The sequence below is a fragment of the Podarcis liolepis genome (genome assembly GCF_965112155.1).
Source record: "Podarcis liolepis genome assembly, chromosome: 11".
In the NCBI taxonomy this organism is placed as follows: Eukaryota; Metazoa; Chordata; class Lepidosauria; order Squamata; family Lacertidae; genus Podarcis; species Podarcis liolepis.
In genome coordinates, this window is record NC_139565.1 from 19041426 (window position 1) to 19054526 (window position 13101).

Genomic DNA, 13101 nt, shown 5'->3' on the forward strand with positions numbered 1-13101 from the left:
AGTGAATGCTTTAATCTCCAATGCCTTTAGGGAAGGGGGAAAAATGAAATCTTTGTCTCCCAGTCCATAGTGTGGAGAAATAAATTAGTATAATGATTTATGTTTACGGTTTTAGTCAATTCTGATAGAGATTATAGAGACAAAATGACAAACTGCCTTTGCAGTAAACTTAAATCATGTCAGCCAATCTTTAGTTTTTCCTTACTCTAATTGCTCCTCCTGTTCATTTATCTTCCTAGGCAATCTTTAGAAGAAATACTAGTTCAATCAGTGCATGTGCAAACCACCAGAGATAAAAAGTTTAGCCTAATTTGTCTCACTAAATTGTAATGCCTCTAGTAAACAAATCGTAGCTTGAAAAGGACTGAGAAAATCTAAATGAAGGGAGGGGAAAAGATACAAAACGTTTTGCCCTCTATTGCTGGACACTTTTTTTTTTAAAGTGAATTTTGCACTAAATTTTCTTGCTGTAATGATACAACAGTTTGATACTCCAGGAGAGTAGCATGCCGTGTTATATCACTTGCAAAATGAGAGCACCGTATTCATTCTGGTTAAGAGCAGCTAAATACTATAGATTAACAGTGCAATCCTAAACAGGGGTTGTATTCAGTGCTCCATGTGTAGAAGTTCACTCACACGACGGGACTTCTCCTTCCCTAGCACCCTCAAAATCTGATCCAGAAGGTGTGGTTCTGGGGGCTGTGGTGGGGAGGAGAGGAAAAGCCAGTTCCTCTGCACAAGTAGAAGTCTGCTGTGTGAGCAGAATAGCAAAACAGCAGCATTGGATTCAACCCTATGTGTACTTGCAAATAAATTCTATTGAATTCAGTGGGGATTAAAGGTAAAGGCAAAGACCCCTGGCAGTTAAGTCCAGTAGTGAACGACTCTGGGGTTGCGGCACTCATCTCGCTTTACAGGCCGAGGGAGCCGATGTTTGTCCACAGACAGTTTTTCCGGGTCATGTGGCCAGCATGACTAAGCCGCTTCTGGCGAAACCATAGCAGCACACAGAAATACCGTTTGCCTTCCCGCCAGAGTGGTACCTATTTATCTACTTGCACTTTGACATGCTTTCGAACTGCTAGGTGGGCAGGAGCAGGGACCGAGCAACGGGAGCTCACCCTGTCGTGGGGATTTGAACTGCCGACCTTCCGACCGGCAAGCCCTAGGCTCAGTGGTTTAGACCACAGCACCACCTGCATCAGTGGGGATTAGTCCCAAGTAAAATGGGTTACAATAATATATAATATTATTTTATTTTTTATAATTGTTATTTGATTTTAAAAAGCGTAAACATACAACACAAGACAAATTCAAAATCCAGATATTGTGATTGCTCTAAATCTCCTGACTCCCCCCCCCCATCCCTTCCATGGGTCCTAATGGTAATATTTACAATGGCATATCAATACTATCCAAGTTTTATCCTTCCAAATTATCCATAATTTCTGTTAATTTACAAGTGTGGTTAAAACCCTGCTAATGTTTTAACCTGTTTACAATGTTCTCGTAAATAGATTGTAAACTTTCCCCATTCTTTTTTAAAGTTCTTGTCCTCTTGATTTCTAACGTTCCCATTTAATTTCGCCATTTCAGCATAGTCCATCAACTTGGTTTGCCATTCTGCTCTGGTCGGGGTTATTTCTTCCTTCCATCTCAGTAATATATAATATTATTGTCTGGGCTATCTAGTAATGGTACCCAACACCTGTTCACTTCAATGGGGCTTTTGATTAAAATCTACATATGTTACAGAATAGCAATTCTTGGTGGACTGCTTCTTTCAGAAAATATAGAATGAAGGATAAAGGGGGTTGGGCTAGATCACCTTTGGCTTCCCCCCCCACCCTATGATTCTATGGAAATTTACAGAGCACAGAGAGCATTCCAGAGAAAGACATACTTAAGGCTGCATCCTGTGTACAGATTTGTCAGGCAGTGGGCTCCATTAAATCCAGTGGAAATTATTTCTCAACAAAGATAGGTGTGCATTACACAGATGCTGCTACACCATGTTTCTGATGTGTAATTGTCCCCCAGGCTTTGAAGGTACAGTCATACCTTGGTTCTCGAACAGAAAGCGACTCCCGGAACCATTTGAAAACCAAGGAAGCCATGCCAGACATTCACCTTCTGAAAATCGTTTGAAAACCGGAACACTCACTTCTGGGTTTCGATCATTCAGGAGCCAATTTGTTTGGGAGCCAAGGCATTTGAGATCCAAGTTACGACTGTACTATATTCCTCCTGCCCTTCACCTTCCATGAACCTTTTTCAGCCAGCGGCTGCTTCCCTTTTCTTGAAAAAGAAGCACACACTTAATAGTGTCTTACTGTCATTTTAAGATTGTAACATAGGTTTAGTTCTTGGATGACAGTTAGAGGAGCTCTTTGCCAAATGCATATGCAGAGAGCAGAAAATATGCTTTCTTTGTAATTAAGAAATTAGAGAGGGGAGATAAAAGTGCGAGCATCCCCACTCCTGAACGACAGGCACATAACTCACGCCAGGTGCCGGAATTCTTATCACTTGCTCATTATGCACATCTATCATGGTCATTCATCTACTTATCAGGTCTGCATGATGGCTCAAACATCAAAAGGAACCAATGGCCGCAAGACCTCTCAGAAGGAATGACTTTGTGGCTGACCTTTTCGAAAGGTTTCAGAATGCAACCATGCTCCTTCAGGCGTCCTGCGCATGTTTAAAATGATACAAATTAAAGACAGCAGCAGAACGTGGAAAGGAACCAGGGTCAGATCCACAGCATACATTTGAAGGACACACAACACACATTTAAAGCATGTGATGTCCCTCACACAATCATGGGAACTGTAGTTTGTCCCTTAGAGAGCTATGCATTCCCAGCACCCTTAACAAGCTGCATTGTTGCTGATGGTCCCCATTGATTTCAGAAGTCTTAGAAGTCGAATGCAAAACTCACCACGGTTCATTCTGATGACTTATCATCAGTGCCAGAGCTTAAGCCTAGCACATGTAGTTCCACAATTCTGATGTGCTTTGAGCAAGGCACTTTTTCTGGGTTCACTGCAAACTGAAAATGGCAGCACTTGGGACATCCTTTGCCAGTCTTGGGGGCCTGACTAACGCTTCTGTTAAGTTGTGGGTGGAACATATCAGACGACACAGCGATTCTTCAAACAGCTCTTTTTTATTCACAGGCCAGAACAGAACTGAACTGAAGGGTTCAGCCAGCCTGCTTATATAGAGCTCCACTACAACGCAACAGTAACCACTTTCTGTAACTATCCAATCACTGAATGTCACTTTCAATCCCTTATTTGCATATGTGGACCTGAGTGAAAACTATCTACAGTATCTCCCTGCTGGCCCAGGGTGAGAATTTCAGTACATAACACCCCTCCCCACCGAGATTAGGTGTTGGTTACAATCATAATGGTTCAATTAGCCACAAAAGCATATTGGTTACCTTTCACATATTTCCATTAGACCGACAGTGTTACATGCGGCTGTGTAGCTGAGTCCTAGGAGAAATACATGCAGGCAGGGGCACCAGTTCCACAGTTTCGAGCCCTTTTGCCCCCCTCCTTATTTGTGGGGTAGGGGCTGAGCCCCCTTCCCCCATGTCCAGAACACACAGAGGCGAAGCGCGGACCCGACCTTGCTGTGGCTCCAGCGGTGGGTTCATTTTCCTCCTCTTCCTGCTGTGGGGGGCAAGGAGGGTCGAAGCAGTCTCTCTCTGGTGGCCACTGGCCATTCGATGGACCCAGTATGAGGCAGATTTCTATGCTCCCATGGACATACTTCTGACATGGACAAGATCAGGCTATGTGAATGGTAACTCTTACAATATGGTGCAGGTTTGGAGGGAAAGAGTACATCTGGCCATTTAAAAAAATATCTCATTATAAAATATGTGGATAGTATGAAGTGAAATGTCTATCATTAAAGACCATGACATCACAAAAGCCTACTAAACTTTGTGTTTATTTCCAGTCATCTGAAACCTGTACAATTTTTGCCAAGGAAAATCCATGTAAATAATAAAACCAAATTAGCCAGCCGCAGTCATTTGAAGACAGGTGAAGACAGTTGGATGCTAGCGAACTGAAAACCTGCAGCTTTGAATCCACCAGACATCTTATGGCAGAGGGAACAAATTAAAACAAAACCAGTATGCATTAAATTGCATTGCTTTATCTCATTAAGTGTAGATAGATGGGGGATTATTGGGTTGTCTTTGTTCTTAATTTTATTTTGATTGTAATTTTATGTTGTGAACCGCCCTGAGATCTATGGATACAGGGCAGTACACAAATTGTAACAACAACAACAAAATAGATGTTTAAATGCCCTGATTCTTCCCCCCTCCACATCTGTATGAAACAATGAGGCAACCATGAGGCCCAAAACAAACCCAAACAAAAAAAGACATTTAAACTCTTGACTTAGGCTGTGTACACACTCCTGTTCACTCTGCATCCAGTGTGCTCCTAATGTTGGTTTGGGAAGCAATGTACAGTGGTACCTCGGGTTAAGTACTTAATTCATTCTGGAGGTCCGTTCTTAACCTGAAACTGTTCTTAACCTGAAGCACCACTTTAGCTAATGGTGCCTGCTGCTGCCGCCGTGCTGCCGGAGCACAATTTCTGTTCTCATCCCGAAGCAAAGTTCTTAACCCGAGGTACTATTTCTGGGTTAGCGGAGTCTGTAACCTGAAGCGCATGTAACCTGAAGCATATGTAACCTGAGGTACCACTGTGGATGCAACATTAGCTACAATCCATATCCTTTCCTGTATCTGTCTTGCCATTTCCTGTGAAATGCTGTTTTTCAGTGCATCTGCCCACAAAACAGCTCTGATCCAAATTCAGAAAAAGAAAGACCCAGCTGCGTTTCAAGCTAGTAATGTGTACATAGCCTCAGAGTTATTGTATTATGGTAATAGATTTTCCTTTCCTTTCTTTTTTTTTACTTACGCTGTTAAGAGAACACTATCCCCAGTCTATTGCTTCTCACAGAAAACATCTTGAGCAGTTTAATGTAAAACCTCAATAAACTGCACAGATCCTGGCCAGAAGAGGCTTAATGAAGAAAAGTATGCTTTAAAGTTTAATTCACGGCCATTTTTCAAAGCAAGACTTCTGCTCCCCAAAGCCTCTAAATGGATTTCTCATGACCCAGAAAGGAGGATGCAAAGCAGTGTAAAAGGATTACCAGGCTAGCAGGGCTGTATTAATAAAAATTTCAAGCCGAACCATCCTTGAGAAGAAAACCTAATTTCTGTAATTCCATTATTGCCGCAGTTGAAACACCCACACATTGTAACAAACACATTATAAAACATTTCTTTGATTAAAGATGCTTAGATTTCCAAAATCATTAATGAAGAAAAGCTGGAACTAATATCAGCTTTATTAACAGCAGCTAGGCTTGTCATTGCTACTAACTGGAAGTCATCTAAATCACTGGAAAAAGCTGGGAAAAAGCTTTCTTAACTCAATTTACATACTACAAAAGAGATAAAGATGCGGGAAGCATCTAACAAGTTTATCAAAAGGCTGAGCCTGCTTTTAGAACATTGTTTTATACATATTGAAGATTCCACCCAGTCTTATATCTTGTTGAATGAATAAATGAAATCTTTTTTCTTACATTCTATTGAAATTTCCCTGGTATATATGAATTGTATAAAGATCATCTGACGATACCTAGCTCTTTTTTAAATTAACCCCCCCCCCCGTTTGCTTTTTCTTCAGCATTTTCTATACAATTTTTTTCTTTAATTTTAGTTTTATTTTAACCTTAAGGGTGTGGCAAGTTAATTCAACACTGTGGCAAACTAATTGTGGCAGAATTTTCTTATGCATCATAATGGCTGAAGAAGGGTATATTGCTTCTGTTGTCATTTGGAACATAATCTTTAAAGAAGAAAAAAAATTCATGGATTTCCGAAAGCTTAATTCAAAATGTAATTTAATTTGTATACATTATGCAGTTTATTAGTATTTGTTTTGACTGATATCAGTACTGTATTCCTGCCCTGGGACCTTATGGTAATTGGCAGGTAAGAAATCATAATAATAAGTAACGAGAATGGCTGTGCAGTAGAAAATACTCACTTACACAAACCATCTCTTTAGCAATATACCATGCTGGAGAGACAGATGCATGGATGCTGCAATTCTATGTTTACTTACCTGGGAGAAAGGGGCTCATTAAACCTTGTACACAAAAAAACATAGCCTGGGACTGTTGCTCCATTTTTAAAGAAAAGTAACTTCCAAGAGGGAAAAAAAAAAGGATTTAGGGTAGAGAAGCAGGAAGGGAAGGATATGCTTAACCTTTTCCCAGCCCACCAATTCATTTCGCCCAGTGGCTTCCCCTCTGACACATTGCAAATATATATTTATTGAGGAAGCACATGTGTGAATCCTGCAGTTATCTCCCTCGTGACTGGTCACCTTCTCCCACGTGACCTTGCCTTCCTTTTGGAGATTCCAATCCAAGTCTCTTAGAGGTGAAAGGGGGTGGGGTAAACTTGCCCCTGCTAATGGCTAGAGCCACCATTTTTGAAGTAGAGAAATGGAGGCTAGGGAAAAGTTTAAGCACCCTCTCTTTGTTGCTTCTGCATCCTTTCCTATAACTATTTTTCTGAAAATAGAAATGGCAACAAGTTCACCTGGGGCTTTGTTACATGCATTTGTGATCAAATACTGTGGGTTAAACCACAGAGCCTAGAAGGTCAGCGGTTCGAATCCCCGTGATGGGGTGAGCTCCCGTTGCTCGGTCCCTGCTCCTGCCAACCTAGCAGTTCGAAAGCACGTCAAAGTGCAAGTAGATAAATAGGTACCGCTCCGGCGGGAAGGTAAATGGCGTTTCCGTGCGCTGCTCTGGTTCGCCAGAAGCGGCTTAGTAATGCTGGCCACATGACCCGGAAGCTGTACACCGGCTCCCTTGGCCAATAAAGCGAGATGAGCGCCGCAACCCCAGAGTCGGTCACGACTGGACCTAATGGTCAGGGGTCCCTTTACCTTTACTACATACCCAGGCATTTTGGCTTAGAAGGAAGTCTCACTAATATGAATGGGATTGCTCTTGAGCATGTGTGTTTAGGACTGCAGCCTAACAGCACAATTCTACACTTGTCTGCTCAGAAATAAACCCCCGTGAATTCAGTTAGACTGCCTTCCAGGTAACGAAATAGAGGTTCCAGCCTAACAGTGCAATCTTACAGTTGTCTACTCAGAAGTAAGTTCCAATGTACTCACAGGCAGGCTTTATAGGGTTGCAGTTTTAGTGGGCTGCACGCTGAGTGCACAGAATAACCAAGTTAAAAAATAAACTTGATAAATATACAACGGTTGTAATCCTTTGAGCTGATAGTGTGCCCCCTCCACTCCTTTCATTGGGACTTGTGTAGGGTTTGGTGTAGAAGCCCCACTAAAATTACCTCAAGTTTGTACCATTGCAGCAGGGCTTAGTGTTCCGAATTGTTGGAAATGTGTGAGATAAAATTCACTCCTTCAAAACAAAATGTCTTCAGGTATGAAATTTTAAACACATGACATTCGTGCCTGGAGATTGTTCCAGGAATATATATAAGAGACAAGGAAATTAAAAATAAATGCTGTTTTGGCCAGTGACGGAAACCCTCCGTTGTTAGAAGGAGCAAAATGGCATCACCGGTATAGACAAAGCATGATAGGACAATAGATCACAGTAATAACATTTACAATAAACAATAACAGAACAAAGCAGACATCCATAAAAATCCCACGAGGAATTTGGCTTATCCATAATTTTTCTTTACATTTGAAGAACTGTGTCAGGAAAGGCCATTATGTTCAATGGCACCAATTAATTTCTGCAACTTTTAACGACATCTTCCTGAGTAAAAACCTCACCAAATACCCCAAGCGCATGATTGATAGCAGCTTATGTTTGATTTCTACTGGATTCCTGATTTTTTAAAGTATTTTTAAAGAGTCCCACTGCAGCCAATCAAGCAATCAACATGAAATACTCAGATCCTTTCCTGGAAAACAGAGACAAACCAAACAACGGCATGGGCTTTCTTAGCTGCCCTGACAAAGTATTGGTGATTTTGTTTAAGTAGTTTTCTGGAAGATGGATTACATGAATTTTTATTCCAAGGGAGAATGATAGCCAAGTGGATGAGTTCCATATCCCTTCAGTACTTTCCGATTCAGGATACTGTAATATTCTTAAAATAGCTGTTTAAACACAGAAGATATAAATATATAGATTCGGCAATACATAATAATCAGTTAGTCCTAACATTTGATTTTCTACTGCAGCAAACATCCTTCCTGCACAAAAGAAAGCTATTTGACCTCTAGTTCATTTAAAAACCTACAAAAAATTAACAATTAAAATTAGTGGTGTGCAACAGAAAGAGCTCAGGAAAAGAAATAATCAGTTGTAAGAGTGTTCATTGCATGCCAATATTAAATTGTTTTAATTTTGAGTACTGTTCCAAGACAAAATCCATTTGCACTCCTGATGATGGCATTTATTCTGTGGTCTCAAGAATATCTGTTTATTCAGGAAGTGTACATCCTGCCTTTCGCCAAAAATGGTCATCAAGGAGGCTTACAAAAATTCATACCCAAAGCATAAACACAGTAACTTAACCATATGAAAATCAATAAAACAGTTACAGCAGTATTAATATATATAAACATATATATAACTGCACATGATACTAATGGCATTGCTCCCAATCACGTCGTGGTCTTTGAAATTCAGTTATAGAGGTGATTTTAGCTGGTAACACATTGAAGCAATCGTTGAGGGCTAACCTTTCCAATGCCACACACAATCACAATGAAAACTCAATACCACACCATGCTGCATTTGAGCTCAGAAAAGCCTTGAAACAGCTTTCGTTGTGTGAAAGTTGTGCTGGCTGATGGGAGCTGTAGTCCAAACCACCTGCAAGGCTGATGAAGTCAACACTACATCTGGAGACATCTGGAGGGTGGCAATATGAGAACGGGCCTTTTCTGCAGTGGCTCTCTGCTTATGCAATGCTCTCCCCGGAGAGGCTTGCCTGGCTCCTTCATTACATACCTATAGGTGCCAAGCGAAAACGTTGCTTGATAACCAGGCCTTTGGCTGATAGACATCTAATGCCCTTTTCAACATATTGTGGAAGAGGGGATTATTGGGTTGTCTTTGTCTTTATTGTGCATTTTGTGTTTTTTTAATATTGTAATTTTACGTTGTGAACCACCCTGAGACCTATGGTGGTATACCAATTTTAAAAATGAATAAATATCCTTTAATGAGGACTTTAAATGGGGCGTTTTTCTCTATCTTGCCTCTTGTGCTGTTCTGCTGCCTGGAGGTAGCCAGGAATGGTGTGCCTGTGAAGATGAAGAGGCCCTTTCTTGAGTGGGCAATCTCTTTCCACTGTGGGATGATGAGCTTTCCAAAGTGCCTGGTTGTAGCATGTCTTCTGTTTGGAGCTAGGGTTGGGATCTCACTGGATCTCATCTGGATAAAAGGTAGGGCTTTTTGTTAGACACCTCGCCTGTGTTTATTGTGATATAGTGTTCTTGGGTGGGGGCTACAGGAATAGCTGCCCTCTCCTGGGTTCTGGGGAATTTCAAAGAAGGCTGCCAAGATTAGGAGACACTCCCTTCACAGAGACACGTTATCTGCTACCTACTGATGTCTTCTTGGGTGTCTTATCATGTTCTGTTCATAAGGAGTCTGAAGACCTATTTTGATGTCAACTGAATAGTTATGGAGACATAATAGTTATGGAGAGCAGAAGGCTTAGGCTCCATGAGAGGTGTCTTCTTTCTCAAAAAAGTATTGTACCAGTTTGGGGAAGGCCAGTATGAGCAGGGGACCAGAACTGTACTACAGTGGTACCTCGGATTAAGAACTTAATTTGTTCTGGAGGTCCGTTCTTAACCTAAAACTGTTCTTAACCTGAGGTACCACTTTAGCTAATGGGGCCTCCCGCTGCCGCCATGCGATTTCTGTTCTCATCCTGAAGCAAAGTTCTTAACCCGAGGTACTATTTCTCGGTTAGCGGAGTCTGTAACTTGAAGCATCTGTAACCTGAAGCGTCTGTAACCCAAGGTACCACTGTATGCACTTTTGGGGTTTCTCAGTAGTTTGGGAAGTTGCTGTACTGGATGGTGGGGAAACATCAGGTTTGTGTGAACTACTTTGTGTACTCGATTTGTATCTTTTACTGGAACCCAGTATCTGCCAGCCAGAGCCAGGTGCAAACATCATTTAGTTAGAATGATAGAACATGGTACCTCTGAGCACACTTCAGTACCATGCAAAAGTCCATTCCTGGTTTGCATTCCTTATTTCAGCTAATTTACCTGGGGTGGGGAAGTCATTTTCTTGTTTGCTATTGTTAAGCAATCAGGAGTCACAAACTCTGGCTGATCTACTGCAGTTCACCCAGAGATCTACCAGTCTATCTTCTGTTATATATTGTAGCAACCTCCTCCTCATCTGAATAATATCAGAATGTTTGCTTAGGGCAGTCATTTTCCTGGACATTACTGGGATTTCATATGTCCAGGGGGAGTTTCCGAAAGGCAATGCTTTGTCCTGGATCTTAGGCAAGTCAATTGAAAAATTTCAGGTTTTTTGTTGAAAAAAAAGCTCAACAACTTTCATGGTGTCCTGGTTTTTACTTGAAATATGGCAACCCTAGTCTCCTGCGATGCTAAAAGCGGCTCCCAGATAATTACACAGGAGAGATCCCAATTTGTCCACAGTCATGCTTTGTCGCATGCTTATTCTAGTAGCAAATTAAGCTGCTGTGAAAAATTTTATTTCACTAACCTTTAAAATGATTTTTATTTGATTAATCAAGTTTGGAAGCATCAATGTAAACATCATCTGTCCCAGATGTTATCTACCTATGGCTGCCTGGTGGCAATAATGTTAAATTGGTTTACGCTCTCTTATGCTCATGTTCTTCCATTTATGCAGCAGAATGATTATGTTACTTATTCCCACAGCATTTGTTCAGCTCAAAAGCAAATATGAATACTAATGAACTATTTTCTTAAAGATTTTCTTCTGGCAGGCTATGAAAATATGTAAACAGTGAGAATGATACATTTGACATAACCATCTGTAGAGTTCAGACTGTTCAAATCTGTCTGATGCCTGGCAACTGAAATATTTTCCCCACATTAGATGGAGCAGAGCATGTGTTTGATTGCTGTGGAGTGTCCCTTAAGTGTTCATGGGGCAATTTTTCACATTGTGAACCATTGCTTCCTTTCCCCATAAATATGCCATGCCCATCTACCTTTTCCAAGGGGGCTTATGAGAATGGAATATCACCAGGGTCTGGCCTCTCCCTTCTGCTCTCAGGGCCCAAACAAGCAAACTGGTGAAAGTCTTACACCAGGAGGGTGGAAGGCGGCTCAGATATGGGGATGAGTGTTCACCCACCCACAAGCATGCATGGGAGTTGTATAGGGAGTCATGTGTAGGAGTTTTTAGTGTTTGATGTTTTACTGTGCTTAATGTTTAAGTTTGTTGGAAGCACAGAGTAGCTGGGGAAACCCATCTAGAATAATTCCTGGGGTGGCCGACAGACAGGTAGAAATGGTAGGCTTTGGGTGGTACCTGAGGCTAGCAGGAGCCCTAGACTCTTAGCTTTCTTTTTGAAAATGAATATATTTGTACCTTGCACTTCCACCCAGGAGTATAAAGTTGTATATGTTATCATCTCCACCCCTTTAATATTTTCAACAGCCCTGGGAGGTAGGCTAGGTTTTATGTGTACATAAACAGTAGTTTTTGCCAATAGATTGCGGGTTGGGCGAGATCCACTGACAGATCCATTGGGAATTCTGCCACCTTTTGGTAATGGCCCAGTCCATATACCATGCCCAGGAAATCTTGTTGGCATCCTTGGTTGTTCCACAAAGTTATGCCCTTTGAGGAGGCATTGGACAAGGCCATCATACTGGATGAAAGGTGCTCACCCTGATCATGTTCCTGGAGGTTGTGTGTGGCACTGGCACAGACTCCTTGAAAAGTGGCCCTCTGGAATGGGGCAGGGAACCAGGGTAGTGGGCACTTGAGTGTTGTGTGCTGGGGCTCCTAAAAGTGCCCTACATTCTCCCTACCCATGTCTTCCTGCATTCCCCCCCCAACAGCTCCTGCTTAGGAAATGGATGATGACCAAGGGACCTACCTGTTCCCATGGAGAAGTAGATGCCCATAGAAGAAGAAGAAGAGTTTGTATTTGATATCCCGCTTTATCACTACCCGAAGGAGTCTTAAAGCGGCTAACATTCTCCTTTCCCTTTCTCCCCCACAATAAACACTCTGTGAGGTGAGTGGGGCTGAGAGACTTCAGAGAAGTGTGACTGGCCCAAGGTCACCCAGCAGCTGCATGTGAAGGAGTGGGGAAGCGAACACGGTTCACCAGATTACGAGTCTACCGCTCTTAACCACTACACCACACTGGCTCTCAATTGAGGTATGACCCTTCTTAGTCGTTTCAGAACAAATTGTTAGGAGATGTACTGGCCTGTTGTATACCTCTCATAGAGGGTGCCAGAGGTGTTGTCGAGCAAGAAGAGGACACTGATCAGTACAGTGATCTCAAATACGTGTGTGTCGTGCAAATACGCTCAGTGTCCTGCCACAGCTATGAAGCTTCCTTTCCAGAGAAATGTGTCTTATCTTCTAGAAGCACCACAAACCTTTTTTGCTTCACCAGCCAGACTTAAAACCATTGAATATTGCTGCTCTTTTCATGCGAAGTATTTTATATTTTAAAGGTCATTTCATTTGGATGCTTTTATTTAGCATTCTTAGCTGCATGCAGATCTCAACTTGTGATGCGGCAGGCGAAAAATCTAATGCACGAGCCCGTTAATTTCAGACCTGTTAGGAACGAAATGGCAAAGGAAAATGCAATGGTAAGTATGATGCGGACTGAGCTCACCATGTCTCCGTCTTCTAGGTCTGCTTGGGCTTCTTAGAATCCTGATAAGCTGAGGCAAGAATATCAGGAAGACAAGAGGGAGCTTCGACCCCAGCAGCTACCTCCTCCTTTCTCCCTTGTGGTTTTAAGAAACTGTTGGG